Consider the following 8,639-nt stretch of genomic DNA (forward strand, 5'->3'; position numbering starts at 1 on the left):
GCGGGGACGGCACACCGGGAGAAGTAGTGACGGCTAGGGACGGCATAGCGAGGTGCCGCAGTTGCCATCAGGTCCAGGAAGGCGGGAGTTTCAACAAGCCGGAACGCCAACATCTCCTGGGCCAGCAGTTTAGCGATGTTGGCGTTCAAGGCTTGCGCGTGTGGGTGGTTAGCAGTGTATTTCTGCCGCCGCTCCAATGTCTGAGAGATGGTGGGTTGTTGTAAAGAAGCGCCTGATGGTGCCTTTGATGGTGCAGGAGAAGGAGATAAGACAGGAACAGGGGAGGATGAGGGAGAAGTCAACAAAGTGGCGGAGGCAGATGAAGTGGTGTCCTGGCTCGTCCTCTGGAGTGCATCGCCAGCACAGTCAGCAGTGGCAGTGGCAGAGGCAGAGGCAGTGGCAGAGGCAGTGGCAGTGGCGTGAACGGCAGGCGGCCTTTGTCCTGCCGTTGCTGCCTGCCACTGATTCCAGTGCTTGGATTCCAAATGACGGCGCATTGAAGTGGTGGACAGGTTGCTCTTCTCAGAGCCCCTAATCAATTTCGAGAGGCAAATTGTGCAGACAACACTATATCTGTCCTCGGCGCATTCCTTGAAAAAACTCCACACCTTCGAGAAACGTGCCCTCGAGGTGGGAGTTTTTCGGGGCTGGGTACGAACTGGAACATCTTGGGAGATTCCGGGTGTGGCCTGGCTTCGCCTAAGCTGCTGACCTCTGCCTCTGCCTCTAGCTACCCTTTTTGGTGCTGCACTTGCCTCAACATCCACACTACTTTCCCCGCTTGACATCCCCCCTGTCCAGGTCGGGTCAGTGTCCTCATCATCCACCACTTCCTCTTCCAACTCCTGTCTCATCTCCTCCTCCCGCACAATGCGCCGGTCAACTGGATGCCCTGACGGCAACTGCGTCACATCATCGTCGATGAGGGTGGGTTGCTGGTCATCCACCACCAAATCGAACGGAGATGGAGGAGACTCTAGTGTTTGAGCATCTGGACACAGATGCTCCTCTGTTAGGTTCGTGGAATCGTGACGTGGAGAGGCAGGTTGAGGGACAATGAAAGGAGCGGAGAACAGCTCTGGGGAGCAGGGACAGTTGGGGTTATTGTTCTGTGAAGCTTGGGAATTTTGGGAGGAAGGAGGACAAGACTGTTGGGTAATAGGAGGAGAGGAGGCAGAGTCTGACTGGCTGCTGGACAATGTGCTGTAAGCGTTCTCTGACAGCCATTGCAAGACCTGTTCCTGGTTCTCGGGCCTACTAAGGTTTGTACCCTGCAGTTTAGTTAATGTGGCAAGCAACCCTGGCACTGTGGAGTGGCGCAATGCTTGCTGCCCCACAGGAGTAGGCACGGGACGCCCTGTGGCTTCACTGCTACCTTGCTCCCCAGAACCATTCCCCCGACCTCGCCCACGGCCTCGTCCACGTCCCTTTCCGGGAGCCTTGCGCATTTTGAATTCCCAGTTAGAAATTGGCACTATATACCAGTAGCAAAAATTGTGGGTGCACGTAACCCCAATATATTCTTTGAATTCCCAGTCAGACAATGGCACTATATACCAGTAGCAAGAAATGAGGGTATTTGTAACCCCAATATATTCTTTGAATTTCCAGTCAGAAACTGGCACTGTATACCAGTAGTAAAAATTGTGGGTGCACGTAACCCCAATATATTCTTTGAATTCCCAGTCAGACAATGGCACTATATACCAGTAGCAAGAAATGAGGGTATTTATAACCCCAATATATTCTTTGAATTCCCAGTCAGACAATGGCACTGTATACCAGTAGTAAAAATTGTGGGTGCACGTAACCCCAATATATTCTTTGAATTACCAGTCAGAAACTGGCACTATATGGCAGTAGCAAGAAATGAGGGTATTTGTAACCCCAATATATTCTTTGAATTCCCAGTCAGAAACTGGCACTGTATACCAGTAGTAAAAATTGTGGGTGCACGTAACCCCAATATATTCTTTGAATTCCCAGTCAGACAATGGCACTATATACCAGTAGCAAGAAATGAGGGTATTTATAACCCCAATATATTCTTTGAATTCCCAGTCAGACAATGGCACTATATACCAGTAGTAAAAATTGTGGGTGCACGTAACCCCAATATATTCTTTGAATTCCCAGTCAGACAATGGCACTATATACCAGTAGCAAGAAATGAGGGTATTTGTAACCCCAATATATTCTTTGAATTTCCAGTCAGAAACTGGCACTGTATACCAGTAGTAAAAATTGTGGGTGCACGTAACCCCAATATATTCTTTGAATTCCCAGTCAGACAATGGCACTATATACCAGTAGCAAGAAATGAGGGTATTTATAACCCCAATATATTCTTTGAATTCCCAGTCAGACAATGGCACTGTATACCAGTAGTAAAAATTGTGGGTGCACGTAACCCCAATATATTCTTTGAATTACCAGTCAGAAACTGGCACTATATGGCAGTAGCAAGAAATGAGGGTATTTGTAACCCCAATATATTCTTTGAATTCCCAGTCAGAAACTGGCACTGTATACCAGTAGTAAAAATTGTGGGTGCACGTAACCCCAATATATTCTTTGAATTCCCAGTCAGACAATGGCACTATATACCAGTAGCAAGAAATGAGGGTATTTATAACCCCAATATATTCTTTGAATTCCCAGTCAGAAACTGGCACTGTATACCAGTAGTAAAAATTGTGGGTGCACGTAACCCCAATATATTCTTTGAATTCCCAGTCAGACAATGGCACTATATGGCAGTAGCAAAAATAGTGGGTGTATATAGCCCCAATTCTATTGCTAGGGGACTTGCAGGGTATTTCTGGGGTGAAGGTGGGGGGGCACACCGTTGGAACGGGTATCGGGGGTATATATCGGGTATACGGGAATACACTGACAGTGTATTCCATTCAGGATCCTGGGAAAGCTGGGTTGCGGCGATTGAGCCCGTCAGTGCCACGTTACACTGACAAGCTTCTCCCTGGAATTTAGCTCTTACAAGAGCTGTTGTGGTTGTCTTCTCCTTCCTATCCTAGCCTGTCCCTGCCTACCCAGAATCTAAGCCCTAGCTAGCTGGACGGAAACCTCCGTCCTCGGTGAATTGCAAGCTCAGAATGACGCGAACCTGGGCGGCGCTGTTCTTTTAAATTAGAGGTCACATGTTTTCGGCAGCCAATGGGTTTTGCCTACTTTTCTCAACGTCACCGGTGTCGTAGTTCCTGTCCCACCTACCCTGCGCTGTTATTGGAGCAAAAAAGGCGCCAGGGAAGGTGGGAGGGGAATCGAGTAATGGCGCACTTTACCACGCGGTGTTCGATTCGATTCGAACATGCCGAACAGCCTAATATCCGATCGAACATGAGTTCGATAGAACACTGTTCGCTCATCTCTAAATGGCACTATATACCAGTAGCAAAAATTGTGGGTGCACGTAACCCCAATATATTCTTTGAATTCCCAGTCAGACAATGGCACTATATACCAGTAGCAAAAATTGTGGGTGTATATAGCCCCAATTCTATTGCTAGGGGACTTGCAGGGTATTTCTGAGGTGAAGGTGGGGGGGCACACCGTTGGAACGGGTATCGGGGGTATATATCGGGTATACGGGAATACACTGTCAGTGTATTCCATTCAGGATCCACGGAAAGCTGGGTTGCGGCGATTGAGCCCGTCAGTGCCACGTTACACTGACAAGCTTCTCCCTGGAATTTAGCTCTTATAAGAGCTGTTGGTTGTCTTCTCCTTCCTATCCTAGCCTGTCCCTGCCTACCCAGAATCTAAGCCCTAGCTAACTGGACAGAAATCTCCGTCCCCGGTGAATTGCAAGCTCAGAATGACGCGAACCTGGGCGGCGCTGTTCTTTTAAATTAGAGGTCACATGTTTTCGGCAGCCAATGGGTTTTTCTTACTTTTTTCAACGTCACCGGTGTCGTAGTTCCTGTCCCACCTACCCTGCGCTGTTATTGGAGCAAAAAAGGCGCCAGGGAAGGTGGCTGTTCGATTCGAACATGCCGAACAGCCTAATATCCGATCGAACATGAGTTCGATAGAACACTGTTCGCTCATCTCTATTCGTTATTCGTTACGAATAGCATCTCAATATTTGACTATTCGAACGAATATCGAACCCCATTATAGTCTATGGGAGAAAATGCTTCGTTTCAGGGGATCCCACCATTCGATGCCAACACGTCTGCAATGCAACTGGGACAGCAGGGGAAGCATGTCTGGGGACATCTAACACACCAATGTCCCTCTATTACCCCACTATCACAGCCTAACAACTACACACTTTGCACATTCAAAAAAACCTCTACCAAAGTGGGAAAATATCTGGAAACCTTCTTTACTCCCCAAATGGATGGACACAAACCCAAATTTAAGCTAAAAAAACATTAACAAGCACCCCTTTAAATCACATTGCCCATTACAATCACAGATGGAATAAGCAATGGGAAATCCAACAGTACCCACCCTCAACTGTCATTGTGGATGTGTGTGTGTGCAGTGTCGCACCTCCCATGAGGCGACCTGAAGCGAGCGCTTCAGGCGGCACTATGCCAGGGCCTCAGGGAGGGTGGCATTTTTGCTAACCCAAGCCAGTCCAGGACAAGCTGTCCTGGACTGGCTTAACACAGAGCGGTGGTTTGGGGAGGCCACTGGAGCAGCGCTGCTTCAGCAGCCTCCCCTCATGCTCAGGCAGAGCGCAGGAAGTCTCCGGGCCTGCTCTCTGCCGGCGAACGGCGCTAAGCCCTGACCCCTTTCGAGACACCACGCCCCCTCCGCTAAGCCACGCCCCCGGTCTGCCCCTCCTCCCGGTGCGGGGGGGGGGCGGCTTTCTGTACTTCGCCTCGGGCGGCGAAAGGAGCAGGTTCACCCGTGTGTGTGTGTGTGTGTGTGTGTGAGATGTGGTAAGACCTTTCAAAATTCACTTTTCTAGCCCTTAACATGAGCCCTTCCAAATTAGCTAACAGGTAGGGTTGAGCGATCATGTTCGGAAAGATCTGATTCCGATCGGCGATCGAGAAAATTTCACCATCGGAATTCCGAACACGATCTATTTATGTGGGATCGAGATCGGTGATCTTTTCCGACAATGCTTTGCTTAGCCTTCACACTGAGTATCCGCTGTATACTCAGTGTGAAGGCTCCGCTACAGTTCCATAGGAATGAATGGAAGCAGCCGGCACATAGCCTTAACCCCCTGCGCGCCGGCTGCCTCCATTCATTCGAATGGGAGGCTAAACTAAACATTTCTAGCAGCTTCTTACCTCTAGAGATGGCTGCTCCGGTGCCCTCCTTCTTCTTGCCTCGCTGCCCCGCCTCCCAGGTTAGTGTTTAAAGCGCTAGGTAGGCGGGTCTTGCGGCCTAGGAGAGTGTGGGCGGGTACAGGGCGGGGAGACGTGACGTCTCCCCTCCCAGTACCCGCCCACACTCTCCTAACCCGCCCACACTCTCCTAACCTGGCAGGGAGGGGCAGCGAAGGGAGAAGAGCAGCGTGGAGCGGCAGCGAGGCAAGGAACAAGGAAGGCACCGGACCAGCCATCTCTGGAGGTAAGTGGACACCAGGGGGGAGTAAGTTCACCATTATCATCCTGCTGAGATGGAGCCACTAAACGAACCCTTGCCTTCAAAGGCATGTCCTGGAGCTGCAACTGAGCCAAATCTAAACACAGAGTCCTTTGGAACTGAACAAAACTCAAAGTGTCCAAAGACTTTAGAGACTGTTGAAAGTAATGGGATCCAGAATGAGGAGTATATCACAAGGCTGACAGACACAACTCCACATGCTGCAGCAAAAGCAACCAGCAGTCAGACTAAGATGGTCTCTTCTTCAAGCAAAACACAAGATTCTTTGGCAGCCTGCTTTGTCTCCCCGCCCAATGTTCCTGGCAGGACTGCTGAAACACCACTCTCCTCCTCCTCCGCCGTTGAATCGACCTCAGCTACTGACGTGGGGAGACGTCAGCAGGCCGCGCTGAAGATCATCAGCTTGGGGGACAGACAGCACACTGCCTCCAAGGTCAGGGATGCCATCCTGGCTGAGATGGAAATGTCTTTTTCCCTGCTGCACCTGGGGCCAGGCATGTTTGTCATGTGTGATAACGGCAGGAACCTGGTAGCGGCTATGGAGCTTGCCAGCCTCCAACACGTTCCATGCCTGGCCCACGTCTAACTTAGTGGTGCAACGTTTTTTGAAAACATACCCAAATGTACACGAGCTACTGGTGAAAGTGCAGCGCTGGTGCGTCCACTTTCGCAAGTGTACAGGAGCTTCTGCTAGCCTCCAAAGCCTCCAGCAACGCCTCCATCTGCCAGAATAGAGTGTGTGAGCAGCAGAGACCTTTGATGGAGTACCATGTCCAAAACCCAAAGGTTCCTCAGAGTCAGCTCCCCCAGTTTCTGCACCATGAGTTTCCATGGGTGGCAGACTTATGTGAAATCCTTTCCCATCCTTTCCACTGGACACAAAACATTAGCATGCGCTCATCACAACTCTGGATATGGCAGCTGCGTTAAGCAGGGTGTAGGGTACAACGCAGACCAAGCCCGAGCTGTGGTTATGTGCGGTTTGCAGTAAGGGGACATTGAGCAATTGTAAGAGGAGTTGGTGGACAACGAGGCCACCGACTCGACATGGACAGGGGTGATGTCTAGCGGGTAAAGCAGTGTAGATGTCGAGGCAAGCTAATCAACAAAAAAGTGGCTAGAAGAAGAGGCATAGACTGGGGTGATGTATGTCTAGGGGCGAAAGCAGTGTAGATGTGGAGGCAAGCTAATCAACAAAAAAGGTGGCTAAAAGCAGAGGCATAGACTGGGGTGATGTTTAGGGGCAAAAGCAGTGTAGATGTGGAGGCTAGCTAATCAACAAAAAAAGTGGCTAGAAGAAGAGGCATAGACTGGGGTGATGTATGTCTAGGGGCGAAAGCAGTGTAGATGTGGAGGCAAGCTAATCAACAAAAAAAGGTGGCTAGAAGCAGAGGCATAGACTGGGGTGATGTTTAGGGGCGAAAGCAGTGTAGATGTGGAGGCTAGCTAATCAACAAAAAAGGTGACTAGAAGCAGAGGCATAGACTGGGGTGATGTTTAGGGGAGAAAGCAGTGTAGATGTGGAGGCTAGCTAATCAACAAAACAGGTGGTTAGAAGCAGAGGCATAGACTGGGGTGATATCTAGGGGTGAAAGCAGTGTAGATGTGGAGGCAAGCTAAGCAGCAAAAACGGTGGCTACAGGCAAAGGCATACCCCCTGTTGCAAGACTTATTACTAGGTCTGGGACGCGTTAATGGCCCCCCTGGCCAAATTACTGCTACTGAGGGGCCTAGTGTCACCAGGAGGGACAAGTATAGGCGCATGTTATGGGAATACCTGGCCGGCCCCAGCTCTGTTCTCTCCGATTCCTCTGTGCTCTACAGCCTACACTTACAGTCCTATGAAAACGTTTGGGCACTCAAATTAATCTTAATCATTTTTAGTTCTAAATATTTTAGTGTTTGCAGCAGCCATTTCAGTTTGATATATCTAATAACTGATGGACACAGTAATATTTCAGGAGTGAAATGAGGTTTATTGTACTAACAGAAAATGTGCAATATGCATTAAACCAAAATTTGACCGGTGCAAAAGTATGGGTACCTCAACAGAAAAGTGACATTAATATTTGGTAGCTCCTCCTTTTGCCTCTAGTCGCTTCCTGCAGCTTTTAATCAGTTCCTTGATCCTGGATGAAGGTATTTTAGACCATTTCTCTTTACAAAACAATTCAAGTTCAGTTAAGTTTGATGGTCGCCGAGCATGGACAGCCCGCTTCAAATCATCCCACAGATGTTCAATGATATTCAGGTCTGGGGACTGGGATGGCCATTCCAGAACATTGTAATTGTTCCTCTGCATGAATGCCTGAGTCGATTTGGAGCGGTGTTTTGGATCATTGTCTTGCTGAAATATCCATCCCCGGCGTAACTTCAACTTCGTCACTGATTCTTGAACATTATTCTCAAGAATCTGCTGATACTGAGTGGAATCCGTGCGACTCTCAACTTTAACAAGATTCCCGGTGCCGGCATTGGCCACACAGCCCCAAAGCATGATGGAACCTCTACCAAATTCTACAGTGGGTAGCAAGTGTTTTTCTTGGAATGCTGTTTTTTTGGACGCCATGCATAACGCCTTTTTGTATGACCAAACAACTCAATCTTTGTTTCATCAGTCCACAGGACCTTCTTCCAAAATGAAGCTGGCTTGTCCAAATGTGCTTTTGCATACCTCAGATGACTCTGTTTGTGGCGTGCTTGCAGAAACGGCTTCTCTCTCATTACTCTCCCATACAGCTTCTCCTTGTGCAAAGTGTGCTGTATTGTTGACTGATGCACAGTGACACCATCTGCAGCAAGATGATGCTGCAGCTCTTTGGAGGTGGTCTGTGGATTGTCCTTGACTCTTCTCACCATTCTTCTTCTCTGCCTTTCTGATATTTTTCTTGGCCTGCCACTCCTGGGCTTAACAAGAACTGTCCCTGTGGTCTTCCATTTCCTTACTATGTTCCTCATAGTGGAAACTGACAGGTTAAATCTCTGAGACAACTTTTTGTATCCTTCCCCTGAACAACTATGTTGACCAATCTTTGTTTTCAGATCAT

This window comes from Leptodactylus fuscus, chromosome 3, assembly GCF_031893055.1.
Source record: "Leptodactylus fuscus isolate aLepFus1 chromosome 3, aLepFus1.hap2, whole genome shotgun sequence".
Taxonomy (NCBI): domain Eukaryota; kingdom Metazoa; phylum Chordata; class Amphibia; order Anura; family Leptodactylidae; genus Leptodactylus; species Leptodactylus fuscus.